Raw genomic sequence first — 8,706 nt, 5'->3', positions numbered from 1 at the left:
ATTTGAGGAGATGAGGGGAATCTTTTTTACTAAGTTGTTTTGCGAGAAACATTTTAATGGTGTCAGGAGGGAGATGCCTTTTGTGCTGAATGTACCTCATTACAGGCCCCTCAAAGGAAGCCTTTGTTAGTATCTCCAGTAGCTGATGATTGCTACTCTAGGATGATGTGAGGGAAAGAATACAGATTTTGTTTGAATTCCAGGCCTGTTTCAAATCCTGGTTATCCTTTGTTTGACCTTGAAAAAGTCAGTTAAACTCTCTGAGTTCAGTTTCTTCTTCTGTAAACGAGACTAGAAATACTTTCCGAGAAGTTTTGTTGAGAAGGTAAGATAAGACAAAGTACACAAAGCTTCCACAGAGTAAGTGCTCACTAAATGTTATTCCTGTCACTGGAGCAAAATTTTGATTATTTAGGATCCCAATTCAGGCAATAGTTTTCCCAAAAGACTAGCTAATTCCAAGAGGAACTCCAAGGAAACACCTTTTGCTATTTGGTTCAACACCATAATCACTTCTTTTCTCTGTTAAGAGATGAAAGACTCACTCTGTATTAGACAGCTCTGCTGAGTGGCAAACGAACCCTGCATCTTAGCTGCAGATACTGCTTTCTGGATCTTGTCAGATGCTGTGTTGTGTCCATCCTCGAGACTGAGAAGAAGAGCAGGGAAATCACATCTGACGATGGGGAGGTCATGGAGAGGAGACGACTGCCATGGGACCCACAAGCTGGACCAGGGCAACTGGAGGCTCCTCACCACCACACCCCCGATTCCTTGGAATGTACACTCTGTGTCCTGTTCCCACAGTGGGAGCTGTTCCAAGAATGCAGCTGTGGAAGAACATGTGTGCTAGAGATGATCTGGATGGTGTATGAGGCTGAATCCCATTATGGCCTCTCTATAAACTCTTTTTAATTTAAAAAAAAATTAACTGAAGTATAGTTGCTTTACAATTTTGTGAATGTGAATCAGCTGCTCAGTACACAAGTACCCATTCCCTCCTGAGCCTCCTTCCTCTCTATAAACTCTTTTTAATTTAAACAAAAAATTAATTGAAGTATAGTTGCTTTACAATTTTGTGAATGTGAATCAGCTGCTCAGTACACAAGTACCCATTCCCTCCTGAGCCTCCTTCCCAAGACCCCCTCCCACCCTCTCGGTCATCACAGAGCCCAGAGCCCAGCTCCTTGCGCTGCAAGCAGCTCCCCGCTAGCTGTCTATTTGCACATGGTGAGGTATAAGACGCCAACGCTGCTGTCTCAGTTCCTCCCACCCGCTGCTTCCCCCACTGGGCCCACAAGTCCATTCTCCACGTCTGCGTCTCCATTTCTGCCCTGCAGACAGGTTCATCAGTACCATTTCTATAAACTCTTAAGATCTGGGATTTCCCACAGTGTTCAGTGGGGCCTTATTAGTGTTTTCTGAGCTATCTGGATGGCCCCTCTCCTTTCTTATCTAATCTGTTACTTGGAACACACTGTGGAAACACTGATTTACAGCACATAATTTAAGTTTTAAAAGAACCTGTGAGGGGCAGAAATCCCCCATCAGCCAGCCAGAGAGCCAACTACTTGAGTGTCAGCTATGGTTGTTTTAAGAGACCCTTTTGGATGGACTCTGGAGCCTCTTTGAAAATGTCCCAGAACCCCACCGTGGACCCTTTCTTCGGTGAGAGGCCTGTCTCCAGTGAAAACTCTTCTTCCAGTTCAACACAACAATACGGACAAAGTCCTCAGCAGTGCCCTTGACACAAGGATGAAGATGCAGGGGTCGGGGGCAGACCAAATTATGTGCACAAACAGCACCAGGGTCGCGGTTGGAGAGCGCCCCCCTCCACCAACCGCCTGCCCACCCACCCCCTGACCTTGGGGCCACCCTGACCGCTCTCACTAGCACCTTCTGCGGTCCTGTGTGTGCCCCACCTTTGCTTTCCTGACTTCACAAGAGCGCCCCCTTCTGGCCGGACATCGAGGCAGCCAAAACTGCAGAGCATTTACTGCCTCCCATGGGAAACTCGCCACCAGTGGGAAGGAGAAGCCACAGAAAAGTGCTGCAGCTTTACCATCAGCCCTCAGTGGGTCGATTCTCAAACTCATTCCACGAGGTCCTTCAGAGGGTCCTCAGCGGCACAGGGCTCCAGCTATAAACACGCCCTCCTGTTGACGTTTCTCCTTTTACTCTCTCACTTTTCTCATTCCTCACAAATGCTTCCTGCGGTAACCCTCTGGATGAGCTACCTTCCTCCGGGACCTTGTTCCAAGATCTCTTTGCAGGAAAATCCAAAGCAAGATGCACGGAGCAGTGGTTTGGAAGGGCAAACGAGCTCTATGCATCAGAGCGCGGAAGGGGAGAAACAGACATTGCGACCCAGTGTGTTGAGCTCAGCCTGGAAGTAAGTTCAGAAATAGCGGGTACACAGAATGCGGCACCCCAGTCTTGGGAGGGCGTGACCAGGGAGGGCTTCCTGGAGAACATGTTGGTTCCATATTCTTTCAGGAAAAAGTTGTCGCTCTTAAGAAAGAAAATCTTGTGCTGCCTGAAGGTGAAAATTCAGTCCCACCTCTTCTCACCGGGTGAGGAGCTGGTTGGACGCCCATTTGCAATTCTTCGCTCCTCCTGCTATTTTGAAAGGTTCTGATATAAGGGGAAAATCTCCTCTCTGGGGAGCCTTCGCCCTTTCATGATTTGCCAAACACCTCCTCAGCAAGGAACCCAAAGCCTGCTGTAACCAATTGAGATTCAAAAGGGAAGCGGATCTAAATGGAGGGTTGGAGTGAAAAGATTGTGTTTATCATTGCTCTCGGGCACCTTGGCAATCTTCACTGGAGGAATTTCAGCTCACGGCCTGCCAGGCAATGGGAGCGATTTCTCACCTGAGCCGCAGACAACGCAGCTGAATAGGAAAAGGCTGGTCACAGTGAATTGGAAGCTGATGCATTCAGGAAGCTTCCCTAACTGGTTCTTCCGATGCTTCTCTCTTGATAACTTCAGTTCTGGCTGATTGTGACCCATGTGATCGTAAAGATAAAGGAGCTTAGAGATGAAGGGATTTGGGGACTGTGGTCCAAATCCCTCATTTACTGTGGGAAACTGAGGTCAGAATGGGGGAAGTGTGTCCCACAATGTGCAAGTAACAGACAAGAAACCAGCTAGACATTTCCAAACCTGAAGGCAAAGAAGCAGCATGGTAGGTGGTTTTTCAGCTCTGGCCTGGTTTGTTTGCCTCCAGAAGCCTTCAGACATTCTACTGGATTCTAACATCCTCAAAGCCAGAGATCCTAAGGGTCAGTCTTGCAAAAAATGACTGTAACCCGATGACATTTCATACATGTTTACGGAAGGCCAGTCATAAACATGGTCCCATGCTACACCCTGGATACTGAAAGGTGTAAAAAACCCGAAACAGGAGAATTTCCTCTTGGTCCAGTGGTTAGGGCTCTGAGCTTCCATTGCAGGGGGCACAGGTTCAATCTCTGGTAAGGGAACTAAAATCCTGCATGCCACCTGGCCAGAAAAAACAAACAAGCAAATAATAAAATACAAAAACAAAAACAAAGCAACATTTTGGGCTCTGCTCTCAACACCTCACCATTTGGTAGGACATAGACTTGTAAACAGTTGGCTATTATATATTGTGAACAACCAGCAAGAGATTATAATTCAGTGCAGATACAGGACAGAGGAGAAAAGTCACAAGGGTCTTCAGTGATCATCATCCCTGGACTAGGTTGAATAGGGTTGCACAAAAAGTCATGTCCACACAGAACCTCAGCGTGGGACCTTTTCTGAGAATAGCATCTTGGCAGATCTAATTAGTTGAGATGAGGTCACACTGGGTTAGTGCTCAGAAGCTCAGTTGTGTCTGACTCTTTGTGGCCCCACGGACTGTAGACAGCCAGGCTCCTCTGCCTGTGGACTTTTCCAGGCAAGAATACTGGACTGGGTTGCCCTTTCCTCCTCCAGGGGATCTTCCCGACCCGGGGATTGAACTTGTGTCTTTCCATCTTCTGCATTGGCGGATGGATTCTTTATCACTGAGCCACTTAGGAAGCCCACTGGGTTAAGACTGGCCCTAAATCCAATGAATGGTGTCCTCGTGAGCAGGCGGTGTGAGGACACAGATGCAGAGAAATCGTGAAGACAGGTACCAAGGCCAGAAGTGTGTATCTGCAAACCGAGGCTGGCTGAGGAGCAGCTGTAAGCATATATACATCCCCTCTCTCTTGGACCTCCTCCCCCCGCCATCTAGGTCACCACGGAGCGCAGAGCTGAACTCCTGGTACTATACACAGAGAAGCCAACACAGCATTGAAAGAACTGTGGTGTGTTCCTCAGTCATGTCTGACTCTTTGCGACCCCATGGACTGCAGCAGGCTTCTCTGTTCTTCTCTATCTCCCAGAGATTACTCAAACTCATGTCCATTGAGTCAGTGATGCCATCCAAACATCTCATCCTCTGTCACCTCCTTCTCCTCTTGCCCTTAATCTTTCCCAGCATCAAGGTCTTTTCCATTAAGTTGGCTCTTCCCATCAAGTGCCCAAGGTATTGGAGCTTCAGCTTCAGCATCAGTCCTTCTCTAGTGCCACAATTAAAAGCATCGATTCTTTGGCACTCAGCCAAAGAATGTGTCCAACTTTCACATTCACACATGACTACTGGAAAAAACATAGTGTAGCTTTTTTTAAAAAAAGTTTTATACCTATACAGCTTGAATTTTTTAAAAAATTGGGCTATAGTTGCTTTTCATACTGCCCACGAACAGTATGAGAAGGAACTATACACCAATTAGAAAAATTTTGAACTGCATAGATACAAAACTTAAAAAGATTAATCTGACCTTCACCCAGGAACCTTGAATCTACTTTTAGGAAATTACAAATAACTGCTGACTTTTAAAATTTGGTGACACAAGAAATGATTGATAATCTTAACAACAGTAAAATGAGATTTTTTTTTTTTTTTTTTAAAAAGGAAGGCCAAGGATGGATGGCCACCAAAAGTTACAAAAAGAGCATGGAGTGGATCCTTCCCTAGGGTCTTCAGGAGGAGCATGACCCTTGAGTTTGAACTTCTGACCTTCAGAACTGTGAGAGAATACCTTTTGTTGTTTAAGCCACCCTTTCGCGTATTTTGTTATGTTGGACCTAGTAAACTAATGAAGTCATTGAGTCATGAGGCTTGTCTTTTTTGGAAATCTGTGGGGAACAGTTGCAGGGCAGATTCTGTCTCCTTGGTGGCTCACGGTAAAGAGTCCGCCTGCAGTGCAGGAGACATGGGTTTGATCTCTGGATTGGGAAGATCGCCGGGAGAAGGGAATGGCAACCCACTCCAGTATCCTCACCTGGAGAAGCCCATGGAGGGAGGAGCCTGGCGGGCTATAGTTTATGGGTTATAATTGCGAAAGTGTTGGACATGACTTGGTGACTGAACAGCAACAACGAGCCTCATATGTCTATGCCTGTTTCTGCCTTTGTCCCCACCACACAGGCTCCGCAGACTGCAGGCTCCTCTCTCCATGACACTCCTGTACCATGAACCTGCTGAACAAAGCTCCCTCCTACAGAAGACAGGCCAGGCTCACTCCCCATCCAGCCTGGGTGTCCTGCCGTCACCCCCTTCCTAGCACTCCTGCCTCACCCATCCTCTGAAAGCAGACGTGATGTGTGGAGTGCTGACCCCTCCTGTCACTCAATCCAGCAACAACTCTGTGAAATATGACCTCGTTTGATAAATGAGGCTGTGCTGGAGCTTCACAGGCGGCTCAGATGGTAAAGCGTCTGCCCGCAACATGGGAGACCCGGGTTTGATCCCTGGCTTGGGAAGATCCCCTGGAGAAGGAAATGGCAACCCACTCCAGTATTCTTGCCTGGAAAATCCCATGGACTGAGGAGCCTAGAAGGCTACAGTCTATGGAGTCGCAAAGGGTGGGGCACAACTGAGTGATTTCACTCACAGCCTCCATGTTCCCTTTAACACATCCTAGGAATCTCCTCCTGGTCTCCTTGACTGATAACAAATAATCCCATCAATGACTGTATTTCAGTGTGAAAGGCTGGTTATGACTTCATTTTTACCTGTCCTGGGTGACATTTGCCTTCTAACAGGGAAGCCTGGAAATGCAATGCTTCAATTCACTGTCTCCTAGCTTGAGTTCTCTGCCCTAGCTGTGACTGCAATTACCTTTGTTACAAGGTTAGAAAAAGTTCCACTCCAGAGACTCTGGTTTAAGTAGGTCTGGGTGGGCTCTATCTGCTGTGCTTGTTAAAAAGCCCTGTAAGAATTCTGAGGCACATTAACGCTGGTGATCTGCTTCAGCTCCAAAGGGTCCAAGCATAGGAACAGGCTACATTTGGGGTTGAAAAATTTTGAAGTAGCGGGGACTCGGAAACATGGAAACTGTGTTGTTTAACCTGCTGGACAAATGTACTGTGGCATTAGCGGTAATACTCCAAACAGGTACCAGTTATTATACTCCCACCAGGGTCAGACACTGTGTTTGGTTTCTTAAACAAATCCCTTCTCCCAGGGTCTGCAAGAGACAGGTAATTTCCATTTTCTGAAGAAAGCACTGAGGTTCAGAAAGCTCCCCTGCTATATGCCAAAACTGGATCTCATTACAATACAGACCATCGCCTGTGTACAGCCTCCCACGTTTTCCACTCTGGCTTCAGGAGATATAGAATCCAGTGTAGACTTTACGGCCATTCACTGGCTCCTGTCCCCTCCCAGGGACAAGCTGCTTACAACTATGCTCAGAAATGGACAACAGACCATTAAAACTGTGTAAAGCCCTTGGCTCCCAGCAAGTCAACTTAAGTAAATGTCCTTTTCTTGGTCTGGAAATTCTTTGGGTTTTTCTCCAACATGACCATCTTTCTTTTTACAGAATTACTCAAAATCCATCCCTTTACTCTGTTCTCCCCAGACCTTTTGCATTTCCATCTTTAGACTTTATCTCCATTCATCAGCCTGAATTAACCACCAGCCAAACCTAGTTGAATGATTTATAGCATATTTATAAGATGCAACAAGCTTGCACTTACTTTATCTCATAGAACTGCTACAGTAACCTCCCAGAATGGTATTATCATCCCCAGTTTTCTGGGGTTCAAGAAGCTACACTGTGACTTGATCAAAGTTCTCTATTTAGTGATGAGAAGATAAGGGGTTAGAACACAGTATTGTCTTTCCATGAATCCAGTGCCATATCCATGGACCACATTAAAGAATTGCCCAAATGCAAGTACAAAAGTGAGACCTCTGTTGTGTGCTCACAATAATAGTAAGATGTTTGCCTCCTTGTTCAAATGTGGCACTGCCGATAATATACTTTCCACTCTGATCCTCCTCTATTTGGTATCGAGTTTAGATTGGCCTCACGATTTGGGTCTTGCAACATCCACGGACAGTGGTCTTAGTTTTCAACTGGATCTTTAGATTCTAGAGCTGAATCCACAGGGTACACCTGACACCAGGTGACATTGAAGCCTGCCGGTCAGACATGCCTTTCAGCAGGACATCTCTCTCAGGTGCCAGTCTTGGCAGTCGCTGACACAGTAGTCACTGATTCTTCTCAGATCACCCCAGTGACAAGTCAGGTGAAGGGAGAGAGACCACCTGAGTGGATTTAGGAACTCTTACCTGAAATAAGAACTCACATAGCTAGCTGTAACAGTTCTGCAGCCATAGCTTCTATATCTCCATGAGATAAGCCCAGGTACAGATTGCTCTGCTCAGGAAGCCCAGATTATAACATCCTTCCAGGCACTTATAGTCTATCCACAGTCCTCCCAGGAATGATGCAATTTATCAATCATGGGCTTTTTGTTTGTTTCTCTAACTGTAAGTTACATTGCCTGGAACAGAGCTCTCTTTCACCTTTATCAGGAGTTCGGGGTTACAACATGGTCAAATGTATCCATCTAGGAAGAAAAGGTTTTTATTAACCCTTTCTCTTAACTTTGCTGTGGTTTAGTCCTTAGGTCCTATCCAACTCTTTAGTGACCCCATGGACTGCAACTCTCCAGGCTCCTCTGTGCATGGAATTTCCCAGGTGAGAATTTTGGAGTGGGTTGCCCTTTCCCACCCTGGGTTGCCCTTTCCCACCCAGGGAAAGGGATCTTCCCCACCCAGGGACTGAACCCACAACTCCTGCTTGGCAGGTGGCTTCTTTGCCTCTGAGCCACCTGGGAATCCCCTTCTCTCAGCTGGTTTCCATCTTTCTAGTCTCTAGAGAAGCTTACATTAAGTAAGAATTGTGCATCCCTAGGTTTGGTAAAACTTGAAATTATCTTGTTTTTTTTTTTTTGAGGGGTGGGCAGATTCTTTTACCACAAATTTAATTTCCTGAATGGTCAATTCAAGTTTTCTATTTCTTCTTGAGTCAATTTTGATAATTTTCATTTTTTCTGAAAATTTTAATCCCATCTTAGTTTTCAAAATGATTGTCATAAGACTCTTCACACCATGTTTTAATGATTGCCAAAATGTCTCTAAAACTGCAGTGTATTTCCTTTATTATTGTAAATATTGTTTATTTGTGTTTTTCTTTCTTGAGCAATCTTGTCAGAGAGCTATTTTATGGATCTTTTCAATGAACTACCCTTTTGAAAACAAATATCCTTACTGTGTCCTTATTTTCTATTTAATCACTCTTGGTTTTATCTTGATTTTATCTTTTAAAGTTTCTTTCAGTTTATTCTATG

The sequence above is a fragment of the Cervus elaphus genome, chromosome 21, assembly GCF_910594005.1.
Source record: "Cervus elaphus chromosome 21, mCerEla1.1, whole genome shotgun sequence".
NCBI classification, from domain to species: Eukaryota; Metazoa; Chordata; class Mammalia; order Artiodactyla; family Cervidae; genus Cervus; species Cervus elaphus.
This window is presented reverse-complemented; position numbering follows the sequence as displayed.